At 45.9% G+C, this 25775-nt stretch overlaps 1 protein-coding gene across 12 annotated transcripts in view; it reads right to left on the reverse strand.

Annotated features, from left to right (window-relative positions):
- ASTN2 (astrotactin 2) overlaps positions 1-25775 on the reverse strand; it is a 1030196-nt gene that overhangs the window by 856675 nt on the left and 147746 nt on the right. The gene's annotated exons all lie outside the window — the stretch shown is intronic.

Genomic DNA, 25775 nt, shown 5'->3' on the forward strand with positions numbered 1-25775 from the left:
ACTCCCTGGCATTCCAGCCTGCCTCCAGCCTGGGCAGAGCATCCCTAAGAGCTGAGGACTCCCTGGCATTCTAGCCTGCCTCCAGCCTGGGCAGAGCATCCCTAAGAGCTGAGGACTCCCTGGCATTCCAGCCTGCCTCCAGCCTGGGCAGAGCATCCCTAAGAGCTGAGGACTCCCTGGCATTCTAGCCTGCCTCCAGCCTGGGCAGAGCATCCCTCAGCTGCCAGAGAGCCTCCAGCCAGAAGCACAGGTTCTGGCCCTGGGAGTCGAGCCAGCACGCACGGAAGGGGTCAGTGCTGAGGGCCTCTGAGCTGGACACCAACAGGGACTGCTACGAAGTTCGAACGGTAATGAGGCCGAGTCTCTGAATGAGCCTAAAGCTACCGACCAGCAGACGAACCAACCCACTAATCAATTAAGAAACAATCATTAATACTGTGTTGCTATTCCAAGATGTTTAAGATAAAGAGAAAACATTTGAGTGCGTCATCATTCTACTGATGCAAGTAAGCCACATCCTTACACAACAGCTCCTCCTAATCAGAGATAATTCTAAGCAAAATGAGTAGAAGTCCCCCAATATTTTCATGGGTAGGAAATTTCCTAATGTCCTTAGGCTCTTGCAAGCTATTTTCTGTTTGGAAGAATTCTTGCTACTCTCAACCCTTCAAGGATCATCTCAAAGGTCACCTCCTCCATGAGATCTGCTCCAGGGGATAAACAAGATGAACTGGCATGTTTAACTCCCAGTGACCCACATCAGATACGCCCAGATGTGCCAGGCACAGGCAGCTTATTCACATTCCAGCATTTCCCCTCCCCGAGCTTCGAGTCAGCTGTATTTTATCAATCTAGATCTTATGGAATCTTGCCAAGGATTCAAGCTGCTCTATGACTGCTCAAAGCTAAGATACAGGCAAAAGAAGGCTTGGTAACTCCCTTCCTCCCTAAATTCCAGGGGACCCAGTAGTAAACATACACAGAAAGGAAAAAAAAAAAAGCATACATACAACATATAATACACATATAGCACAAATACATGAACAAAAGCACAGACATTATCTGGCTACCTGCTTCCTCCAGTAGGTGTATTTTAAGATGAAATCTGGAGAAAATATTAGGCAAGTTAGGTATTATCACATTGCTCCATGCTGACCTTTTCCTAGCAGAGTTAAAAGAGCCTCCCTCAGTCTCAGAGTGATGGTTACTGGCAGCGCCATGGCAATGCCAATTAGATCGCCCCATGTTGAGAGGAAGTCTCAGGCCAGTGAGGACACCGCAGCTCCTTTCTCCATGACCCCTGCCCTGACTCAAGTCTCCCACCTAGAAAAGAGGTCACCGTTAATAAATGTGCACCCTTTTCCTTCTTCCTTTCTTGTCTCCCTTTTCTCCCTTTATATTTTTGTTTTTATTTTGCCTCACAATTCCTTTTCTCCATTGCAGTAATAAGCCACTGCAGGCAAGACCCGCTGATGAACGATAAAATCAGTGGGGGAAACTTCATGAAGAAACAGGATATTTCCAGAGTCGCCAAGTATCTCTCCCAAATAGCGATTAATTATGGCAGTGGTTCTAACAAATACCCACACATTCTTTGACACCTCTCTCTCCAGCAGGTGGCTCTTAGCCCCTCTCTCCTTGCATGTGCTGTTAGGAAACTTGCTTCTAATAACAGTATGGCAAAAGAAAGATATAAACTTTAGAGTGCAGAAACTTGGCAGACACCCTCTCACAGAAGTGTTCAAGGTTACCACCATCAGTTATAAACTGTTGATGTCACATACCTGCTGATATGAAATGACAAGAAGACCACTTGGCCGTTCTTCCCCCAGTCTATAATTCCAGTCTAACTATGAGAAAGCATCAGACAGATCCAAATACAGGAACATCCTGTAAAATACCTGACCCAGTACTCTTCAGAGGGTCCAAGAAGACTATAAACAAGAAAGGCTGAGGAGAAGATGACTAGGGAGACAGGATAACTAAAGGCAATAAGGGACCAGGCCTTGGGTCCTGAAACAGACCAAGGGCATCAGTGGGAAAACTGGCGAAACAGGAATAAGTATCCGACTCGATGGACATGAGTTTGAGTGAACCCCAGGAGTTGGTGATGGACAGGGAGGCCTGGCGTGCTGCGATTCATGGGGTCGCAAAGAGTCGGACATGACTGAGCAACTGAACTGAACTGAAACAGTGTTGCATCAATATTAAACTCCGTTTTGACAAAGGTGCCATTGTCACGAAAGATTAGGGGAAACTGGCTTAAAGGTATAGGGAAATTATATGTGTGTTCTTTGCAGCTCTTCTGCAAATCTACAATTATTTCCAACTATAAGTTGAAGACCACCAAAGCAAACAAAACCCAGGGGAAAAAAATAACCAACCCCATCTCTCAGTGGTATTGTAGAAAAGCCATGGGGTAGGATAGGATACTAGAGAGATCCACCCTGCGCCTGGTGCCCACCTGCTCACCGACTCCAGCCTTGAGTAAGTTTCCCTTTCAGGGCAGTGCCTCCCTCTGTGACAGGATGGGGACTGCAGGGTGAGTTGTACTCAGGTCACGCTCACAGGGCATGGCCTTGGTGGTGTGTGGCTGTCCCACACACATCCTGTGCCCCCTCGCCCACCACTAACTTCTCCAAATTTCCAGCCCAAGCAGATCCACTTTTGTCTGTTACATATCAGGTATCCACATAACATTTCATTTAGATGAAAGTTTCTGGTGTAAAATGTTGAGAAGTACCAGACTCAATCACTAATAAGGTTCTTTCCTACACTGACATTCACCTTTCCCTGCCAAGTCTTCCCTGAAATAACTACAAAGGACTTAAACACTTCCTTTCTTCTCTGTTCTATGAGCTTTTCACAGAAGCCATGTCTGCATACCTAGCTTGCTCAGTCCCCAGTCCTCGTTCTGGGACAGAATAGTCAGGTATGCACGCTCAGTCGTGTACAACTCTTTGTGATCCCATGGACTGTAGCCCACCAGGCTCCTCTGTCCATGGGACTCCCCAGGCAAGAATACTGGAGTGGGTTGACATGCCCTCCTCCAGGGGATCTTCCTGACCCAGGGTTTGAACCCATGTTTCTTATGTCTCCTGCACTGGCAGGCAGGTTCTTTACCACTGCACCACCTGGGAAGTCCCACAGAGTAGTCAGTATCAGGTGAATTGGTGCTGAATAGGAAGCTATGAATCTAATAACCTCTGGGAAAGGAAATAAGTGTGGAACACATCCCTGACCCCAAGGTCTTGCTAATATCAGCTACTGCAAAGAGATCTTGACAAAGAGGCAGAAGTTGTCGATTATTGACTGATGTCCAAATCCATGGCACAATTTAAGACCTACATGAACTTTCCCTTTCCCCAGGAAGTTTCCCTTGATCCCTGCAGCTGGAAGTGACCCCTTTCTCCTCTGTGTTCTTACCATCTTTGGTCTGTGCCTGACATGGTGCTACCATGTCATCTTCCTTGAATATTTCTCTCAATAGCCCTACCCAACGATAATGGAAACCTGGAGGGACTGATGCTGAAGCTGAAGCTCCAATACTTTGGCCACATGATGCGAAGAGCTGAGTCACTGGAAATGACTGTGATGCTGGGAAAGATTGAGGGCAAGAGGAGAAGGGGACGACAGAGGATGAGATGGTTGAATGGCATCACCGCCTCAATGGACATGAATTTGAGCAAATTCCAGGAGATGGTGAAAGACAGGGAAGCCTGGCGTGCTGAAGTCCATAGGGTCACAAAAAGTCGGACACAACTGAGCAACTGAACAACAGCCCGCAATGCTACAGCGCCTTATGCATATAAGACACTCCATAGAAGCTGAAGAAGTGAATGAACCAGCTCCAGGCCTCCTCGTTTCAAAGAAATCTAAACAAGACTCCAAGACATCTGGGTTTGAATTCCAGCTCCTATTCTATGACCTTAGAAACGTCACTGAATGTCCCTGGGGACTCAGTCTCAACTTGGCCTCTGTTTATAGGGCTGTTAATAAACTCTACAGATCAGATCACACAATCCCAGGCGTCTGACACCGTATATGACACATAGTGAGAGGCTGTTCAAGAAATATTAGTTGCATGAATAACTAAATTGTAGCCTCTCTGAATTTGGTTTCTTCATCTGTAAAGGAACAATACAAACACCTACCTTGGGCCTCCGTGGTGAGATTAAGTAGCAGAGCACAGTCGTACGTTCAGCACAGCGCCTAGTGCATGGCAACTGCTCAATAAATGTTTGTTCCTCTTCTAGTCTTTCCTCATCAGGTATTCTCTCCAATGAGGGGACCCACTTAAGCACTTCTCCCAGCCGTGTGCTTCATTACAGAGGCCAAATTAAGAATACGAGGTGCTTACACTAGAGAAAAAGCAAAAGATGCTAGACCATGGAGTGCAGCATGGGGTGTAATGTATGCACAGTAGCTCTGCTAAGAAAACATCCAGGCCCCCAGTCGGGAGACGAAAGCAGCACTATTAGCATAACAGGTGTCTTTGCAACAAGAATGACACTTTAAAGACAAATCCCCTCAATGCATTTCCCGAACGCAGGAGTGCATATTTAATTACACTTAATGCTATCTTTTCCCTCTAGCTCTGTGCATGGAGGGGACACATCCCTCCACAGAGTTGGGAAGATTTTTATAGACATGGCTGGAATCCAAAACTGCTTCCTAGCTTCAGTGCCCAAAGGAAGCACAGCAACAGTGGAGCTTCAGGGAAGGCGCCCTGGGCTTGCTGTGTTTGCTTGAAGAGCACAGAGCTGAGACACAAAACTGTGGAATGGGAAGAGGGGAATGCACCGGAACCCAGGAGAGCTCAGGTTCTCCGTGTGAAAGGCCTCACACCGATCCATGTTATGAATTAGTTTTAATTCACATGGTAAACAAAATGGTATGTATAACCCTCATTCTCATTTTTCTAGAAGAAAACTGAGGTTTAGAGGACTTGAGTGATTCCAAGGTCATAGAGGGCTTCCCAGGTGGTGCTAGTGATAAAGAACCCGCCTGCCAATGCAGGAGACATAAGAGACGCGGGTTCGATCCCTGGATCAAGAAGATCCCCTGGAGGAGGGCATGACAATCTACTCCAGTATTCTTGCCTGGAGAATCCCATGGACAGAGGAGCTTGGTGGGTTACAGTCCATTGAGTCACAGAGTCGGGCATGGCTGAAGTGACTTAGCATGCACCCACGCAAGGTCACAAAGCTGATGGTGGAGGATCTCAGAGTTTCACTCAAACCTGTCTGGACCCCAGCCCAGGTGTCTTCCTCCTTATTCACTATGTCAGAGGCTCTCACTCACTCAGTGGGCACATGCTCTGCGAGCATGCATCGGATCACCCGTTTCCCTTACGTCATCTCACGGAACCCTTCTCCTGTTTGGCAACACCTTTTTCTCTGTTTCACAGAAGAGAAAACTCAGGCTCAAGTAAATCAACTTGCTCAAAGTCATAAGTAGAGGGGATCGAAAGTTTGGGATTTACATCCAAATTTGTCCATCTTTTATCCTCAATGTCACACTAACTTACTGTGTGAGTTTGAAGGAGTGAATTTCTTTCACTGGGCATTGATTTTCCTCCCTTAAAAATGAAACTCTTATAAGCAGAGATTTAAAGGTCCCTCGATCCTTTAATATGCCATAATTGCACATGCTTCTCCGACATGAGTTCTTCCCTATTTGCCACCACAGGCATCCCTAACCTTCCTACTGTCCCCAGGGGATTCTGAGATAGCTGGTAAAAGGAGATTTGACTTTATCTGTGTAGCTATCTCTGTGGTTTTCGATATAATGAACCCTTCTGAGCCTCAAGCAGGGCTAACAATAATAATAACAGCTATAATATCAAAGTCTAAATACCGAGGATGGTTTTGAAGATAAAATGTGATAGTAGATATGCGAACATTGTCTTGAAACTGCCAAAGCACTGTACAAATATTAGTTAACATCAACAGTATGATGACTGCTAGGGTAAAATATATTCTTTGAGGATAATTAAAATCTATAGTCACACAGAGTTGATGCGTGAAAATGTAAATGGCCCTCACTGGCTTCCACATAAGAATTCCTGTGTTTTACAGGATCTGCTCTTCAAAATTCCTCACTCAGCTTTTAATAGATATTAACAGATATCTGTTACAAATGGATACTCGGAGCATTTCAGGAAGAATGAAGGGGTGCTACTGAAGCACAGCAGCTCACGGCTTCAACCTTGGACTTCTGTGACCCTGAGTCAAAGCCTGAGCTCCATCACTTCTAACAAAAGCACGTGCTGCTCTGAGCCTCACAGGTAACAAACAGGCAGTGACCAAAAGCCTCCTCACTGGACTCTCATGGCGATACGATAAAGTAAGAGTGTGGAAAGCAACCAGCACGGTTCCTGGCACATAAAAAGACTCCGCAGACTCTGCCTTTACTAATAACAAAGCGGTATCAACGCACAAACTGCAGCAGCTGAAAGGCTGGGGCCAGGCACATGGGCACACAGAAGTGCACCAGGAGGAAAGGCACTCAGGTGTTCCCTTTCAATGCCTCTTACTCAGATGCCCTGGCTCTGACACGTACCCTTTCACACGACCGTTAAAGGGTGAAAAACGCATTTGCTTAAAACCCATCTGCTTTTTTATAACTTCCAGAGACCAAAATCTGCATGAGCAGCAGTTCTCTGCTGCTCCTAATTAATTCCTAAACAAAGAGCGCTCCGGCAGCAGCACCGTTTATGAAGCCAGTTGACCTCCTGGTGCAGAAATGATGATACAGATGTTGTTGCTGCTTCACAACCTCATTTGTCACTTTACACCACTTGGGCAGGCCAGCCATGTCGTCGCCTTCTGAGGGGCAATAGGTGGTCCCCAGGGTGTCTCTGAGACCTCTGCTGTCACCTCCCATGGCTGCTGGACTTCCTGCCCTCAGGGACCTCCCACCAGCAGCCTGGGGTGGGACAAGCCAGAGAAAACATCAGCTTGGGCTTTGCTTTATCTAAGAGATTCCCAAGGTGAGGACTCCCTAATCTGCATAGGGTTTGGGAGGCTACAGGTAGTCACAATCACCACGAACTGAGCATCTGTTATGTGCTGGGTGCTATCCTGGCATTCTGCCTGGGTCATCTTACTTCATTCAACACAGTCTTTTAAGACATGAGTTACTGTTCTCAGTGTACGGTCTGGGAAACGGGATACTGGAGATAAGAAAAAGAGTTTGCACAACTTCAGATCTGCCCGGCACAGGGCACTTCCTACTGACGAGGCACCAAGGACTTCACTGTGCTCCCACCACCATAAGGATCTGTCAGGTAAGACGTTTCCTAGGTCATGTAGGTCGTAACTGGAGAAACAGGAGCCTAACAAGGGGTGGGGCTCTCCTCTAACATAACTGTTCTCTCAGTCTCACTGGTCTTAACATGCAAACAGGGAGAGCATGGGCTTCAGGCTCAGAGTCTACGACTCAGGCTACCTGTGACTTTGGGCAATCTCAGTTTTATCATCCATCAAATGGGCATAGTCTTACACATCTCATCTACGAATAATCACGGACAGGGAGTCTTATAAATGTTAATGAAGTAGTGTGTGGCAGTGTCTCTGCTAGCATATAAAAGGCTAGCAGGGTCTATAATTACTCTCATATAAATGTTGTAACCTCCTAAGTGGAAGCTGTCACCCTCAGCACCTCTTGCTGCAGCTTGAGAATCTGTACCTAGTGCTATAATGTTGCCAAAAGTTAACAACTGTAATGCATGACAAGATCCAATCGTCCATTTCCCAATCAATTCATCTAACATTTCACTGAGCTGCTACTGGCACCCACTCCAGTGCTCTTGCCTGGAAAATCCCATGGATGGCGGAGCCTGGTGGGCTGAGGTCCATGGGGTCGCTAAGCGTTGGACACGACTGAGCGACTTCAACTTTCACTTTTCCCTTTCACGCATTGGAGAAGGAAATGGCGGCCCACTCCAGTGTTCTTGCCTAGAGAATCCCAGGGACGGGGGAGCCTGGTGGGCTTCTGTCTATGGGATCGCACAGAGTCGGACACAACTGAAGCAACTTAGCAGCAGCAGTATATGCAGACACTCTGAAAACCTCACTCCAGTCTTCTCTCCCCTTTCCATCCCATCTCCTTTCTGCTTTGTGATCACTTCCTCCCCTCTTGCTTTTTCCCTTTTGTCCCAGGAATAAGAGCCCAGGAAAAGGAAAATATTTATTCCAGCTTCTGTCACCCCTCAGTCATTGTCGGCTGGAGAGACAACCACAATTCTCTACTATATTAGTTTGATGAAGCTGCCATAACAGAATTCCCCGGACAGGGTGGCTTGAACAGAAGTGTATTCTCCCACAATTCTGGAGGCTGGAAGTCCACAGCTTAGGGACTGGCAGGGGCGGTTCCTGGCAAGGATGCCCTGTGGACGGCCACCCTCACGTTTTGTACTCACATGGCCTCTCACCAGGCCCTTGCTTCGCAGGCGTCTCTTTCTCTCCTTATAAGGACACCAATCCTATTAAATTAGGGTCTCGCTCTCATGACTTCATTTAACCTTAATTACCCTCTTAGAAGCCCATGTTCCAAGTACAGTCACAGTGGAGGATAGGACTGCAGCATATGAATTTTGGGGACGGGGACACGATCTGGTCTATAATATTTGCCCTTCTGACTCTCAAAACAAAAGGGCAGGCAGAGTATCCATCCCCAAATTTCACTGTGGACCTTAAATCACCTGCTACAGGACTTCAGGCAGCCAGCCACCAATGGTCCCACCTACCTAGTTCTGGCAGGGGTCCAGAGACTTTCTGTTTCGGCACTGACCAACTCTGTGACCCTAAGCCAGCCCCTTCTTTGAGGCTTGGCCTGCTCTGCTACAAAAGGGCATAAAAACGGACACCTACTTAATAGATGGTCAAGTTTTCATGAGATGTGAAATGGCAATATGTCCTATTACCATTAATGGGTCAATGGTGTGAGAGCTTTAAGAACAACTGCAAATCACCAAGAAACTTCTCTGTATCATATACCAAGCTTGCATTTACCATGGATGCGTCCCTATCTGGCAATGATTTTATTACAGGAGATACAGTTGTCATGCCTGTCTCCCATTTGAAGCAATCTAGGCTCAGAGAGGGCAAGTAGCAAGACCAGGATCACACAGCTAGCAAAAGCCCGACAGACAGAGGTCCAACTGATCACCATCTCTTCTCAGCCACGGCGCTGTAATTACTGTGTCGGCACTGACCTGCCCTGCAGGTGAGCTTCCTTTACCTGAGACTATCTGCAATAAAGGGAAGGGGGTCTCCTCCACATCTCCTCCAGGGGCTCCGTGCACCATCTCAACAAAGCCCCAGGCACAGACACCAACATATTTCACTCCCTATTAAGGGAGGCCGAGACAGGGCAGGCCTCTAGATGCTTCATTAGGGGAACATCAAGACACATAAGGACTGTAATAAAACAGGAGCTGAAGAGGGGGCCCGTGGGGAAAGCCCAGAGCCGCTCTGGCTCGTGCCCTTGCAGAATTTGAGAGCAGGGAGGGAGGGCTGGGGCACAGAGGGTCAAGGGCAGGGGCGGGTGAGATGGGGATGCTAGGAAAGGGCTTTACAAGCAGGGAGTCAGATGCAGGGTCTAGACCCCAGCTTGGCCTCCCTCCAGCTGTGTGACTTTGAACAAGCCCACTAAATTTGATGTACCCCAACATTTCAGCATGTAAGATGGTGATAACAATGCCTGCATGGCAGGGATTTGTGAGAACTAAATTATAATTTTAAAAATTAAGGAGCCGAGGCTGTGGTTGACCCACTGCTGGTCTCAATGAGCTGCAGGTTAGTGCTTCTTCACCTTTGCTATCAGCCAACATTAGGACAGAACTTGTCATAATGCAAATTCCCAGAACTCCACACGAGGTGTTCAGATCTGGTAGGTCTGAGGCAGGACCCAGGAAACTGCCTTTTAAACAAACAGCCAAGGTAATTCTGATGGAGAAAAGAGATCTGGCTCCACATCTAGTAAAGTGCCAAAAGTAAACAGCAGAACTTAATAATACTAGGCAATTAAGAAAATTTCTAATGCATAGAGTGGTAAAGCAAGGGCTTTAGAATCAAGACACTTGGTTTCCAATTTTACATTGCTTATATTGGATGAAAAGCTTATCATCTATGGATTTCAGCCTCTTCCCATGTGATACAAACTACCCTACAGAATTCTTTTAACAATTAAGTAAAATAATGCACGTAAAGCTCCAAGCATAATCTCTGGCGTATAGTAAGTGCTTGGTATTATTCCTGTACAAATTCATTTTCGCCTAACACTTGAAAGGAACTTGCAATAACCCCATAACTGTGGAAACCCAGGGGTGGAAACAAAGGCACAAAAAAATTTTCTACCTAATTCCAACCTCACATTTTGTTTAATCAAGCAATTTATAGTGGGGCAAAAATAATTTGTGGTTTTAAATGCTTTGATACACGCAGGCACTGCAATCGTGATAAATCATCTCCAACATATGCCCAGATCCTCGAAGTGACAGATGACAAACAAAAGCAGGACAAGGTCCTCCATCACAGGCGGAATCATTGAGTTAATGGAAGAATTATTGCCTCTGAAATCCACTCCAGTCCTATTGAGGGGAATGTTCCAATTTATCAAAGCCAAATGAACATTAATTGCAGCAGTCTGCTAAGTTTTCCAGCCGCTATGACCTTCATTGAATTTTAATCCAAAACAGATAAGATTTCCTTCCACACAAGAGGAAACAACACAATTAGCTCAAAATGACAGCTAGATTACGAAGCAGGCGCACACAACCAGAGCACACACACATTCACACTCCCGCACACGCCCCCCTCCCCCCATGAAAATATTGATTCTGCCCGACTTAAGATTCAGCACCAAGGAGGTGGGCAGAAAAAAAGGTAAATACAGACAATCACTCATCTGCATAGACTCCCCTCCCTTCATTCACGAGAGAAATTTTGGAGGCAGAAGGCAAGATGGAGAAGGTGGCAGGCAGTAACAGAGACAGAATTTCTGTTAACTACTGTAATTAATGTTATGTCTCATCGGGGAGAGATTAGGAAAAAACAGAGAGGGAAGGAAGAAAAAACAAGTATTATTTTGCTATTAAAGACGCCCTTGAGCTGGGGAACATTAGCAGCACAAGTTTGAATTGGGTAATTGTCGGACTGTACCGGTGCATCTGCAGGCAGCATGATTCCCACAGTGAAGTGAAATACGCTTGTGCCGAACCTGGGTGTTTACAGCTCCCACGGCACAGAATGAGGGGTCGTCTGCTTAGTTCAGACCACGGCTGGGGGAGGTTTAGAAAGTGTGGTGCCGTAGAGGCGACGGATACACACACACTCACACACACACACACTGACAGTCAGAGATCTATCTGTAGACAGAAAGGCCAGCTCTGTCACTGACCTGCCGCATGACTTTCACCAAGCCCCTCTTTGAGACCTATAGACGTAGTTTCTGTATTTTCTTTCACTCTAAAATGAAGGAGTTGGACTAGAGGAGTTTTATAAGAGCTGTTTTTACTTGAGGAGGGGGGGGACCCTAAGTCAGAAATATGTAATTTCATCACTTTGAAAGGTGTTACTTTCCTCCACAGTCCAAGGTAAGTCCTGCCTTAACAATACACAGAGTCAGGTACTAATTAAATGATCATGGCGATGGGCCCCCAAAACATATTGGGTTGGCCAAAAAGTTAGTTTGGGTTTTTGTACCATCTTATGGAAAAACCCAAAAGAACTTTCTGGGCAACCCAATGTTACAGAGGAGAGTGATCACTTGGAATCAGAAATTTAAGTTTAATTCTGGGCTCAGGCACTGGCTGCGTGATATTAGAAAGAGAGTGATATTAGAAGAGAGTGGCCTTCACTGTCGAGCCTTTGGTTTTATCACCGGTGAAACAGAAACCAGAAGAGCAGCAGTGTTAATGAAACTGATGATACAACATCTGTGGAGAGTTTACACATGTGACTTCATTTAATTCCAGGTGGTAAAAACTGTATCATATTTTACAGAAGGGGAAACTGAGGCATGGGGCGCAGTAACTTAGCCACTGTCACACTGAGAGTTCAGGGCTAAGACCAGGGTCTAACCCAGGCAGTCCTGTTCCAGATGCAATACCCCTTTAGCTCTTTTATACTGAAATCATTACAGACCAGCTTCCAGGTGGCTCAGTGGTAATGAATCCACCTTCCAAGCAGGAGACGTGGATTTGGACCCTGGGTCGGAAAGATCCCCTGGAGAAGAAAATGCCAGCCCACTCCAGTGTTCTTGCCGGAGAAATCCCATGGACAGAAGAGGCGGGTGAGCTTCATTCCATGGGGTCTCAAAGAGTTCCGACATGATTTAGGGACTAAACGACAACAACAAATTATAGACTCATGAGAAGTTGCAAAGTTAGTACAGAGAGTTCCTGTACAGTCTTTACTCAGTTCCCCCTAAAGGTAACATGTCTCATAACAAAATACAGCTGGTCCTCTTTATCTGCAGGTTCTGCATTCATGGATTCAACCAATCCTCTGTTAGCTCAATCCACAGATGTAGAACCCATGGATACAGAGCACCAACTTCACTACATCATTTTTTCTAAAGAATTTGAGCATCCATGAATTTTGGGTTCTATAGGAGGGTCCTATAACCAATCTCCCATGGATACAGATGGACAGCTGTAGAATAATCAAAACCTGGAAGCTAATAATGATCGCACCTCATCACTAAACTACACACTATATTTAGATTTCACTAGGTTTTCCACCGATGTTCTCTTTTTGGCCTAAGGTCTAATCCAGGATCCTAAATGACGTTATTTTTTTTTTTTAATTTTGTATGCTTTTCTTTTTTTAAATATTTTGGCCAAGTCACATAGCATGTAGAATCTTAGTTCTTAAACAAGGAATTGAACTCGCATCCCCTGCATTGGAAGCACTGAGTCTCAACCACTGGACTGGCAGGGAAGTCCTAGCATTATTATCAATTTTTTTTGAGTCTACCTGCTGTTGCTGCTGCTGCTAAGTTGCTTCAGCCGTGTCCAACCCTGTGCGACCCCACAGACGGCAGCCCACCAGGCTCCCCCTTCCCTGGGATCCTCCAGGCAAGAACATTGGCGTGGGTTGCCATTTCCTTCTCCAATGCATGAAAGTGAAAAGTGAAAGTGAAGTCACTCAGTCGTGTCCGACTCTTAGAGACCCCATGGACTGCAGCCCACCAGGCTCCTCCATCCATAGTCTTCTCTTATTTATGATAATCCCTCGGTCTTCCCTGCCTTTCATGATCTTAACACTTGTGAAGAGTTCTGGTCAGCTGTTCTGTACCATGCCCCTCACTTCGTGTGCTCAGTTTTGTCTGACTCTTCGCAACGCCATGGACTGTAGCCTACCAGGCTCCTCTGTCCCTGGAATCTTCCTGGCAAGAATACTAGAACAGGTTGCCATTTTCTGCTCCCGGGGATTCTCCTGACACAGGGATTGAACCCTCCTCTCTTGCATTGGCAGGCAGATTCTTGACCATTAGCACCACCTGGAAAGCCCATACTTGTGGTGCATGGGGTTAGTTGTTCAGCAGCATGTGGGAATCTTCCCAGATCAGGACACAACCCAAGTCTCCTGCATGGACTGAGCCACCAAGGAAGCTCTTTTCTCATGCTGAGAATCACGTTACGCCGTTTTTGACAAGGAAGGCAAAGAAATGTCTCTGTGCCCTTTTTCAATCCTTCCTAACAGGGGATTCAGGTTGTTGATATGTCTTATTCCTAGTTATGTTAACTTGGGTCACTTGGTTAAGGTGATGTAGTGGGTGGAAACCCACAAGATATGTCTACATCCTAATGCCGAGAATCTGTGAGTGTTACCTTATTTTTACAGCTGTAATTAACTCAGGGATCTTGAAAGGAGGAGATGGTTCTGAATGATCCAGGTGAATCCTCAAAACACTGACACATGTCCTTATGAGAGACACAGAAGAGAGGACACAGAGGAGAAGGTGAGATGCAGATGAAAGAAGAAACTGAAGTTATGTTGCCACAAGCCAGGGAATGAAGGAGCCACCATAACCTGGAAGCAGCAAGGACTGGCTTGTCCCCCAGAACCCCGGAGAGCATGAGACCGGGATGTCACCTTGATTTTGGACTTCTGGCCTCCAAAACTGCAAAAGCATCAGTTTTCTGTTGTTTTAAGCCCCGCAGTGTTTGGTTATTTGTCATAGCAGCCCTAGGCAACCAGTGCAGGTGGTATCTGCCAGATTATTCCACTGTAAAGTCACTAGTTTCTTTTTGTAATTAATACACATCCAGGAGGGTGTGTTAATTCTTTGAGACTGCAAACATCCTCCTGCTTCTTGAGGTTTCACCCATTAATTTTAGTATACATCGGTGGATCTTGTCGGCAGTAATTATTACAGTGGTGATGGTCTAATGGTGATTTTCTAGTTCCTTCTTTCCTTCTACATTTATTAAGTAGAATCCCACTGTAACAAAGAGCTATGTCTTCTATCCCATTTAGTTACTTAGTCAATTATTTATATCAGTATTTTGGAGTCAATATTCTTAATGACTCCTACTCAACCTGGTTCAAAGGATGCTTTCCAAGGCCAAACCCAGTGGCCTGCCCAGGGGTCAGGGGCACTGGCAGCAGCAGCCCTGGGGGCTGCGGCGTCCCCTTGGAGGAGGTCACCATTAGCCCTACCATAGAGACCGAAGACTCCAGGACTGGGCCGCCTCTGGCCAAACTACAGGGAGGGGGCACAACCCCACCCATCAGCAGAAAACTGGATTAAAGATTTGCTGAGCATAGCCCTGCCCGCCAGAGCAAGACCCAGTTTTCCCCACAGCCAGTCCTTCCCATAAGGAAGCTTGCACAAGCCTCTTATCCTCAGGCATCAGAAGGCAGACAGACTGAAAACCACAATCACAGAAAACCAAAATGATCACATGGATCACAGCCTTGAGTAACTCAGTGAAACTCTGGACCATGCCATGCAGGACCAACAAAGATGGACGGTCCATGGTGGGGAGTTTTGACAAAACATGGTCCAGTGGGGAAGGGAATGGCAAATCACTTCAGTGTTCTTGCCTTGAGGACCCCATGAACGGTATGAAAATGGTGAATTGGAAGGAATTTTTAGAAGCCAAAAGAAAGGTATCTTCTCAGAGCACCATTCTAAGACACCCCATGTGTATTTTATCATTTATTTCTCCCATGAGTTTCATGAATGAGTGATCCACAGCCTCCCTGGAAATTCAAGAGAAAGTAAGAATCACAGAATTTCAGCAATACGTCTAAGGTCAAACAGCAATACAGGAACGATTTGAATCCACACCTGTCTGTCTCCAAACACATATTGCTTGCTTCCACCAGACCAAGCTGCCTTCTGAAGATGGGGAGAGGGAGGAATTAACTGGAGAGAGAGGTATAAGGGCCAGTGAACCAAAAGCTAAGCCCACCTTGGTTTTTACTGCAGATGGACTCAAGGCATGGGGGAGGGGAGTAAACAGTGGGAACAAGGCACCCCATTTGTGCACACACTCCATTCATTCATTCCCTGTCATGAGAACACACCAAAAGCAAGACGCTTTTCTCCACAGCCCATCCTTCCCATTGGAAAGCTTGCACAAGCCTCTTTAAGATACGAAAGCCAAAAGCCCCAGGCTCGCTCCTCTTTCGTTTTTTGGCTGTGCTGGGTCTTCACTGTGGCACTGAGCCTTCTCTTGTTGTGGTGCATGGGATCTCTAGTTGTGGCACTGGGCTTAGTGGCCCCAAGGCATGTGGGATCCTAGTTCCCAAACCAGGGATTGAACCCACATCCCCATGTTGAGAGATGAAATCTTAACCACTGAACCACCAGGGAAGTCCTTAGCCCCAGGTTCTTGAAGGAAATGGGGACAAGAGGCTGGAAGAAAAAGCAAGTAGCAAGTAGCCGTGGACAGGACATTCTCCTTGAGTTTTTCTGCCAGCCCATCTGGCCTCTCCCCACATTGCCGCTCTAAAGGATCTGGATCTTCCTGCCTCTCACTTCCAGGACATGGCACTGCAACCCCACCCTGCTTCACCTCTGCCGCCTCTTCTCAGAGGTGCTGGCCCAGGAGCCCCACTCAGACCCTCCCCGTCTCTGCTGGGAGTTGCCCTCATCTTCCAGACTTCCTCCTCAGCCTTCTCCTCACTCTGAGCGCCCCCTGTTCACCCCTTCAGCCCACCCTCCATGGCTCTTTCTGGGGACTGGATTCGGTTTGGTCCTGCTCACTCCCCTACTTCTCTTTCCCTGTTTACCTCTGCCGTTTCCTCCTTCCCTGCCTCTGCTTTCACTGCTAAGTCCTTTTCTGTCTATTCTTGCCGATTTCCCTTTCTTTTTCTACATCTCCCTCATTGCCCTTGGCTCCCTTTTTCTGTTTCATTTCTCTCCACTGCTGGTAGCTTCTATACATCTGGTACACAATAGTCACTCAATAAATATTGGTGAATGTCTGTTTTTTTTTTTTTTGATCTGTGTATCTCTCCTCCACCTCTGTCTCACATTGTGCAGATCTTTTTTCTTATGCATGTTCTCATCCTGCATTTATTTTTGGCTCCAGGCCCTGTTTTTTAGATGAATCTCAGGGATGCCACGTCAACCCTCTTCATCTGGGCTGGACCGTCAGCTCAGACAAATGGAGTTGATAGATGGAGAATGTCCATTTTCTGACCTCATTTTTCTCCATCTGTAAAATGAAGGTTGGGGTATCTTCCATTGCTGTTTGTAATTGTCCACACACTCATTCTCCATATAGGACTGCACACTCCTGCCACTGGCCTCGGGCATGGCCACAGGACATGCTCTGGACCACAGAATGTGAGAGAACACATATCTAAGCATTTGTTTCAAGAGCCAGAATAGATGTCTGCCCGCTCTCCCGTTCATTCCCTCTGCCATGAAAACCAAACGTCTCAGGCTAGGGCTCCCCGTCAGCCTCAGTTGCAGAAGGAGAAGACAGAAGATCTGAGCCACCACGACGGTGGCTGCTGACATAGAACGTGCATGAGAACTAGGGCACTGGTGGTCAGTCGCTGAGATTCAGGATGATCTGTCCATAGAAAAGTAAGCAAACGCTGACATCTCAAGAATTGGATGCCACAAGGGCTAAGGTGTTTCCAGCTCCAATACTTCAACCAAACTGTATCGTACTATAGCTTTGAGCAAAAACCTAGCCAAGTTGCTTTCCTGTGCATGATCTCAGTTCAATGTGACGATTTTAACTTTATTTCCATTTTGCAAGTGTCCTAACAAGCAGTTCAGAGGTGAAGGTTTATCCAAATCTCTACAGCTGACATGAGGCACAGTCTAAACTTGAAACCAGACATACTGACAACACCCTCTGCTCATACTCCTTCCCTGCTCTGCACCCCTACATGTTGTGGGAGACAGACCGTATTTCCTTCAGGATGGAAGCCATGCCTTATTCTCCCAACCTTCCCATAAGCCCAGAGATCCTGCAGGCTTTTAGTGAATCTTTGTTGTTGAGGCAAGTCATGGACAAACTTCAAGGTTCATGTGATGTACATTTTTTAAAAACAACCAAAAAAAAGGATTTGTGATTTTTAAAATTTCAAGAAAAATGTTTTCTGGGGGAAAATGTGATTCATGAGGCATGGTACACATATAAAAATGTACTTGAGATGTTTGTACTTCCAAACTTCATCTTGTCTTGGCAACATATAGAAGCTTGAGGATCTCAACTCACAGACAGGATAATAAGGCTGGGAAGAGAACTGGGCCCGCACAAGGTCACGGAGCGTGTGCACAGCAGCACCGGGACAGCCAAGTCCCAGGCCAGGGTTCTTTGTGTGGCTCAGAGGGTAAGGCATCTGCCTGCAATGCAGGAGACCTGGCTTCGATCCCTGGAGAAGGAAATGGCAACCCACTCCAGTATACTTGCCTGGAGAATCCCATGGACAGAGGAGCCTGGTGGGCTACAGTCCACAGGGTTGCAAAGAGTCAACACGACTGAGCGACTTTACTTTCACTTTCAATAATGCTGAGAAGAGAATGGGACCTGCACAAGGTCACGGAGCGTGTGAGCGGCAGCGCCGGGACAGCCAAGTCCCAGGCCAGGGTTCTTTGTGCTACGTGTATCACATGGTCTTCCTACTACTCGATTTTCCTGCCATCTTTTAAAAAAATATCCCTCTTAGTCGAGATGTTTCCCCTTCTACTCTGTCTGCTCTCTGGAAGGCTTTGTGTTCTCCCATGCTGGTTGACCTGTGCATCCTTCACTAATGTTAAATGAAGTGAAAGTTGTTCAGTCATGTCCGACTCTTTGTGACCCCATGGGCTCTCCAGGCCAGAATACTGGAGTGGGTTGCCATGCCCTCCCCCAGGGGATCTTCCCAACCCAGGGATCGAACCCAGGTCTCCCACATTGCAGGTGGACTCTTTTGCCAGCTGAGCCACCATGTAAATAGCACAGCAATAATGCTTATTGTTATAAGTTGAATTGTGCCCCCCGCCCCCTGCCAAAAAAAAAATGTTGGACTCTAAATCCCCAGTACCTCAGAACGTGACCTTATATGAATATTAGATATTTACATACATAATCAAGTTATGATGATGTCATTAGGTGGACCTCAATCCAATATAACCTGTATCCTTATAAAAAGGAGAAAATTTGCTTAATTATGTTGAATTGGTTCATGGTGCTTTTCGGGTCTACTATATCCTTCTACTTCTCTGCATATTCCGTCTACTAATTTTGGAGAGTTTGATACTGAAATTCCAACTAAAAGATCTTAATTTATCTGCTTAAAAAATTGTAATACACAGTGGAACTATATATAACTTTGTTCTGTATTTTTCAAGTCTCCTATAAATATGTTGTCATACTTTCATAATTTAAACAATTAAAAAAGGGGAAAAAAAGAAAATCTGGACATAGAGACAGACTTCTACCATGGAGAATACTATGAAGAATAGAGTCATCCTGCCACCAGCCCAGGTGCCTTGACCAAAAGTTAGGGGAGAGGTCTGGAGCAGATCCACATCGTGGTCTGCCCACATCTTGATCTCAGAGCTCTGTCCTCCAAGACAGTGAGGCAACACATTTCAGTTGTTTAAGTCCCTCAGGCTGTGATGCACGGTGGTAGCAGCCATGGGAAATGCAGGCTTGTAAGCAGCAGAGTCTCCCCATGGATGACAGGCTGACTACACATCAGGCTCTGGCACAGGGCCGTCACGTGCGCCACCTCGGCTGATCCTCACGCAGCATCCGTGGGCAGGTACCTCCATCCTCACCCCACTGTTGATGACTAAACAGAAGCAGCAGAGAGAAGGAACGTGCCCAAGTCCCAAGGCCAGTAAGTCAGCTCCAGTCCTTGGGGTCCCAGGTCTACAGTCCTTGCAGGGCAGTTACATTCTTTACACCTACATTTCCTCAAAAGTGTAACAGGAGTTACGACACCTACTGAATTAGGATTATCATAGGATTAAATGAGTTAATCTGGCAATGACTACAACACTGAAGTGAAGTGAAAGTCATTCAGTCGTGTCCAACTCTTTGCGACCCCATCGGCTAACAGTCCACTGAATTCTCTAGGCCAAGATACTGGAGTGAGTAGCCTATCCCTTCTCCAGCAGATCACCCTGACCCAGGAATTGAACTGGGGTCTCCTGCATTGCAGGCAGATTTTTTACCAACTGAGCTATCAGTGAAGCCCGACCTTAACACTAACCAAGCATTATAAAAGTGCTTGTTAGCATTATGATAAGATCCTTTGCTGTCTTATTTTCTCATAAATTTTCTAGTTATTGTTTCTCTTAACATATGATCCCCAAAAGTAAACACAATATTTCAAGTCTAACTTAGAACCTTCTAAAACTTAGTTGTTTAGAAAACTAGTTTTTCAGGAATACAACTTACAGTGTAGGATCCACTTTTTTTTTTTAATTTAAATTTATTTATTTTAATTACAGGCTAATTACAATATTGTATTGGTTTTGCCATACATCAACATGAATCTGCCACAGGTGTACACGTGTTCCCAATCCTGAACCCCCCTCCCACCTCCCTCCCCATACCATCCCTCTATAATTGCAGAGTTGGCTTGTTCTGAGCCTATGGTTGATTTTGTTAAAGCCTTTTTTCTTTTTTTTTTTTCCATTTTTCCAGCAGATAGGATTTTCATTGTTGGGTTTAGTGGGTACAGAAAGCACTGCATGATTGAATGAGTCAATCAATGGACTAAGGAATGCATCATATGCTGTGAGTGAGTAAACACAACAGTTGGGGAAATGATCAAAAGCCATTTTTCCACAGAAAGCTTTAAAAAGTATGATCCCTATATCACACAGATCCTTTAAACAAAGCTACTGATCGAGAATGGTAATAATTTCTAAGATTTATGTGGCAGTTTCTAATCCTCAAAGTATTTTCCTATGATTATTATTACATAGAATCATAGATCTTCTAAGTTTGAAGGAACTACAATAGTCTTCTAATTTAACGATTATTTCTCTCAAAATCCTGACAGATAGGGCTTCGAGCCTTTGCTTGCATACCCCCAGAGTCAAGGAACTCACTACCTATGACCCAGTCCCCTCCATTGCTGGAGAACATTGAAAGGTTGGTCCTCTGTAACCACACACCCGCCCCCACTAGTACCCACCAGTACAAATCTCTGCTATTTTCTGTGGGCCAGTCCCTTTGAAAGAAACGTCCTCAAATGTCTTCTTTTTCACACATCAGATCAAACATTTCCTTCATCCTTTTGCTCAAAACATTTTGGCAACAGTATTCATTACTGTGGTCTCTACAGCTAACGCTTTAATATGAGGTATCACTTTGTAAGCACTTACTGAATCTCGGGCCCTGAACCACACAGAATCATGTCAAGGGCAAAGACTCTTATTACTCTCTGCAGACAAGTTGGGATTCCAGCACTGGTGCGCACTGGTGAGTGAACTTCAGCAAGTTACAAAATCTCACTGACTCCCAGGTTCCTCATCTGTAAACGAGGGACAAGAGCAGTGCCTATCTTATAGAAAGTGAGCGAGGAAGTCGCTCAGTTGTGTCCGACTCTTTGTGACCCCATGGACTGTACAGTCCATGGAATTCTTCAGGCCAGAATACTGGAGTGGATAGCCTTTCCCTTCTCCAGGGGATCTTCCCAGCCCAGGGAGCGAACCCAGGTGTCCCTCATTGCAGGCGAATTCTTTACCTGCTGAGCCACAGGGGACAGCCCAGTCTTATACAGGGGCCAGAACAATTCAATGGATGATGCACATGTTACTACATTGTGCCTGACATCAAACTTTAAAAGTTGGGTCCTTTACAAGCTCTTGGTGAGAGTAGCCATTAGTTTTATTATGCAGAACCTTTGCATGTATGACCTTATTCAGTACTTTGAAAAAAAAAAAAACCTAAGAATTAGAAAATATTACCCCAGTTTTACAGATGATGAGTTTGACGTGGCCAAGGCCATAGAGAGATAACTGTTTAACCTTGGCATTGACACCCAAGTCATAACCCCTCTTAGTAACATGTTCATAGATTCCAAATAAGGTGGGGGTCTATGCATGAATTTGTCCATAATATTTTATACTTTAAGTCAGCAACTAATGCAGAGAGAAGAGAAAGGATGGTCTATAGATAAAAGGCAGAGGACCCACCTCTACAAACGAAATATTGGCTTTGCCATTTAACCTTGACCAGCTCACACTGGTAGCTATTGATAAGTATTAGCAGTTCAGGATCCACAACTATGAAATAAACATAATAACAGTGTCCACCTTAGGATATGTTGTGAGGATTAAATTTAACAATGCATATAAATCAAACATTACCTGGCATGTTGTAAGTTCTCAATAAATGCCAGGTATTGTGAATATTTCTCTAGATCAGATAGCAAGATAGCAGAGAAAACAAGACAAAATCCAACATCTCTTGTCCTACGTTAGAGTATTTTAAACACTGTTGCAGCCGTAATAGTAGTAACCACTATTATTATGCACCTATGATGTGCCAGATGGATATTGGGTACTATTTATATGTTTCTTATGTTCTTCTCACTCATCCTGTGAGACTGGAAGGATCAGTTGTTTTATAAAGAAACTGAGGCTCAAAGAGGAGAGGGGAGTCCCCAGAGTAAAACCATCAGGAAGCAGGAAGCAAGAAAGACAGTGTCTTCCAAACCTCTGCTCTGTTCTCTGCCTCCATCATTCTCCCTGCACGCCTGAGGCAGGCATGTGACTGCTCAGGGTAGCTGAAGCTAAAGCCACAGACTAGATGAATGACCCCCTACTCTCGTCCTCTGCCCAGGCGTCCACAAAGTACCTCCTTGTTGCCTGACCCTTGGGATATTAATAGTCAGATGATGCAACCTCCTGGGATAAAGCAGACGCTCAACAAGCTGGAAAGGGCATTCTGGTTCCACTCCAGGAGGCATGGGTTGTCGCAGGTTCCAGTGACTGAGCTGGAGCTGGTTGCTCTGCATGGGTGGGCAGGATATTTATGCCAAAGTAAGTGGATGAAAAACACTGACCTGGACCGCCAGATTTCTCTGAGATGTGACTGGATGGTTTGGTCTTCTCCCAAACCATCTCAGATCTTCACTGGAGATAATGACAGTGCAGAGCTTGACAGAGGGAGAGTCACAGTGTCCTGAACAGCCCTGTGACATGAGTTTGGAGTCTTGGAAAATCCTGGCCCCAACAGAGCCAGCAGGAGACCTGGGTTCGACCTCTGGGTGGGGAAGATCCCCTGGAGAAGGAAATGGCAACCCACTCCAATATTCTTGCCTGGAGAATTCCATAGACAAGCTTGGTGGGCTACAGTCCATGGGGTCATAAAGAGTTGGAAATGACTAAGTAACTAACTTTCACTTTTCACTTTCAGCCTTAGGCAAGTCAAAGGAACTCACTTAGTCTCAAATTTTTCATCTGTGAAATGGGAGGGCAGAACCCAGCCACCAAGAATGACGTTTTTATTTATTTATTCCGTCACTCATTCACTCATTTATTTATTAAGCTGTGCTGGGTTTTAGTTGCAGCCTTTGGGTCTTCCATCTTCCTTGAGGCACGTGGTATCTTTAGTTCCAGAAGAAATCTTAGCTGGGGCATGGAGAGTCTACTGCGGGCCCCCTTCTGGAAGCAGCAATTCTTAACCACTTGACTATCAGGGAAGTCCCATGAATGCCATTTTAAATGTTTAGGATTTTTAAATTTTTTTTAATTAAAGGAAGAAAAAACCTTTTTAAATTAAAAAGATGGGGAAGGTGGGAGTGGGGAGAAGCAAACACTGCTTTTTGTTTTTGCTGAATTATCTGTGGCCAGGATGGCAAGGACAGAATCTGAGCCACAGAATCTGAGACGCCTGGATGGGGAGTCCTAGCTTGCATCTGGACCTCAGTTTATCCATCTGCAAAATGAATTGCCTCCATAATAAAAGTGTGTGTGCGTGTGCTAAGTTGCTTTAGTTGTGTCCGACTCTTTATGACTGTAGCCTGGTGGGCTACAGTTCATGGGGATTCTCCACTCAAGAATACTGGAGTGGGTTGCCATGCCCTCCTCCAGGGGATCTTCCCGACTTGGGGATCGAACCCAATTCTCTTAGGTTTCCTGTATTGGTAGGCAGGTTCTTTACCGCTAGTGCCACCTGGCAAGCCCAGATAATAAAAGTGTACCAAATACTAAAAAGCTAATGCCCTTACATGCCAGGCTCCTCTGACACAAGTGCTCTGTTACACAGTATTAGCATAACCCTTATTTTTATAGACGATAAAACAGGGGGCGGAAGGGTTAAATACGTTGCCCAACATCACCCAGAGTGTCCGTGGCAGAGTGGAACTTTACACCCAGGCACTGGAGCTCAGGTACGAATGCATGTCACCTCCCTCTAAATAGAGGGCAGGGGTCTCTGAGGACATCCCCGCCCTGAGAGGCTGGGCTGCCATCAGCGGATGCCAAGGAACCCACTGTGTTCCTGGATGTGACTCTGTCTGCTGAGGGGTAAGGTGAGGATGGGAAATATCAAAATATTGGAGCCCTGAAGGGGGAAAGAACTGGTGGGACCACAGGGTGGAAGGCCTAAGCCACCCCAGCTAGCAGGCAGGGAGGGTCTGGAGAGCCAACCTCTGCACAACCTACTCCACCAGCCACATCCTTGATTACAGGGAAATTCAAGAGACATTTTAGGTCTTGGTGAATTCTTTCCAAGCTAAACTCACTGAGCAGAAAAAAAAACTGAGGATCACTGACAGTTTTTGGGGAGAGGTCTGATTTAGTATCATTAACATTGGGTGTGGAAACAGAGAAAGTCCACGCAGGACTAGTATTATCATTTGTATAATTCTGTCAAAGCCCCTGGGTTATGGGAGTAAATGCTATGGTGAAACAGAAAATGCTTAATAAATATGAATCCAAACCGAGTCTCACTCCCAGACATTCAAAGAAGAGTTGCACCCTGTCCAGTCTTCTTCACATCAGATGGCACCCCAGGCTGCACGAGGTGCTCAGCAAGCACCCGAGAAGTGCCTGCAAACTTGCAACCCAGAGTCAGCATGCAGGCACCCACTTGGCCTGGCATGTGGCTGCAACACTCGCTAAATATAAAAATGGGAAAAGTCTATCACACTCATTCCATGAATAACACAAAGGCCTTGATTTGTTCCTCCACGTGATGAGCATGCGTTAGGTCCAAATTTAACGTGGCTGTCTGGCTGCGGTATGTGCGTGTTTTTCCAAAAACAGAAAACTTCCAAGCACTTACTCAGCCCTAATGAGAATGTCTCATGCACAGTAAGGGTCGAAGAGGGGCCTGGAGCACAGAGACCAAAAGGTCAGCTCCGCTGCATCGCAGGTTCTTGGTAAGTACCACTGATGACTGAATGAAAGGCAGAAAGTAAGGGCTGGCTCATAGCCCCATTCTGCTGAGTGACCTTAGACCAACCACTTCACCTCTCTGAGCCCTACCTTCCTCACATGTAGGCTAGGAATGACATTTCCTACACTTGTGTGTCTGTGCTAAAGGTAAAAAAGGAGAAAATACTGTAAGAGTGGCCTGAGGAGTGAAAAGCACCAGACTTGAGTTCAGTTGTAGCTATTATCTGATCTTTCCTGGAGCCAATTAGACCCTGTACATTCTTCACTTTGATTCCTTTTTTCAATTTACAGTACAAAGCCATTAATTACAGCTTTTCAAATCCATCGTTAATGTGAGTCTACATACATCATAGACTTACCATTCCAGTGATTTCTGCCCTGGCATCCTTCTTTAAGGAGGCAGCAGCCTCAGAGTTCCAGATCCTGGGGCCAACAGAGATGGGAGGCCACTTCACTTCTCTGTGTCCGTAACTTCATCTCTAACATGGAGGTGGCATGCCTGACTTCTTGGTGAGAATGCAATGAAATAATGCCCATGAATGCCCCCAGTGCAGGGCTTGACACATGGTCAATAAATTCTTGCATTGAAAAAGGGAGTGTAGAGAATAGTTGAGTTTCTATAGCCAGACACACCACACTTGGGTTCAAATACCCAAGAGCAGCTCCATCTCTTCCTAGCTATGTGACTTTGGGCTAGTTTCTCTGCTCTCTGACTCAGTATTCACAAATATAAGTGAGGGTAATGGGGCGGCGCAGAGGGGAGATGGTGTGTAATAGCCCTGGCTATGCAGAGTCCAGCTCCAGGGGCCACCATGCACGGTCTACACTGAAGAGGGTGTTGTGAGGGTTAAAACACATCAAGGGTGCTTGGGAAAGGGCAGCCCCACTCCAGTTTTGTTTGCTCAGTCATTCTTGGAAAGGCCAGTTGCGCTGGAGCGCTG

Source organism: Bubalus bubalis, chromosome 3 (assembly GCF_019923935.1).
Source record: "Bubalus bubalis isolate 160015118507 breed Murrah chromosome 3, NDDB_SH_1, whole genome shotgun sequence".
NCBI classification, from domain to species: Eukaryota; Metazoa; Chordata; class Mammalia; order Artiodactyla; family Bovidae; genus Bubalus; species Bubalus bubalis.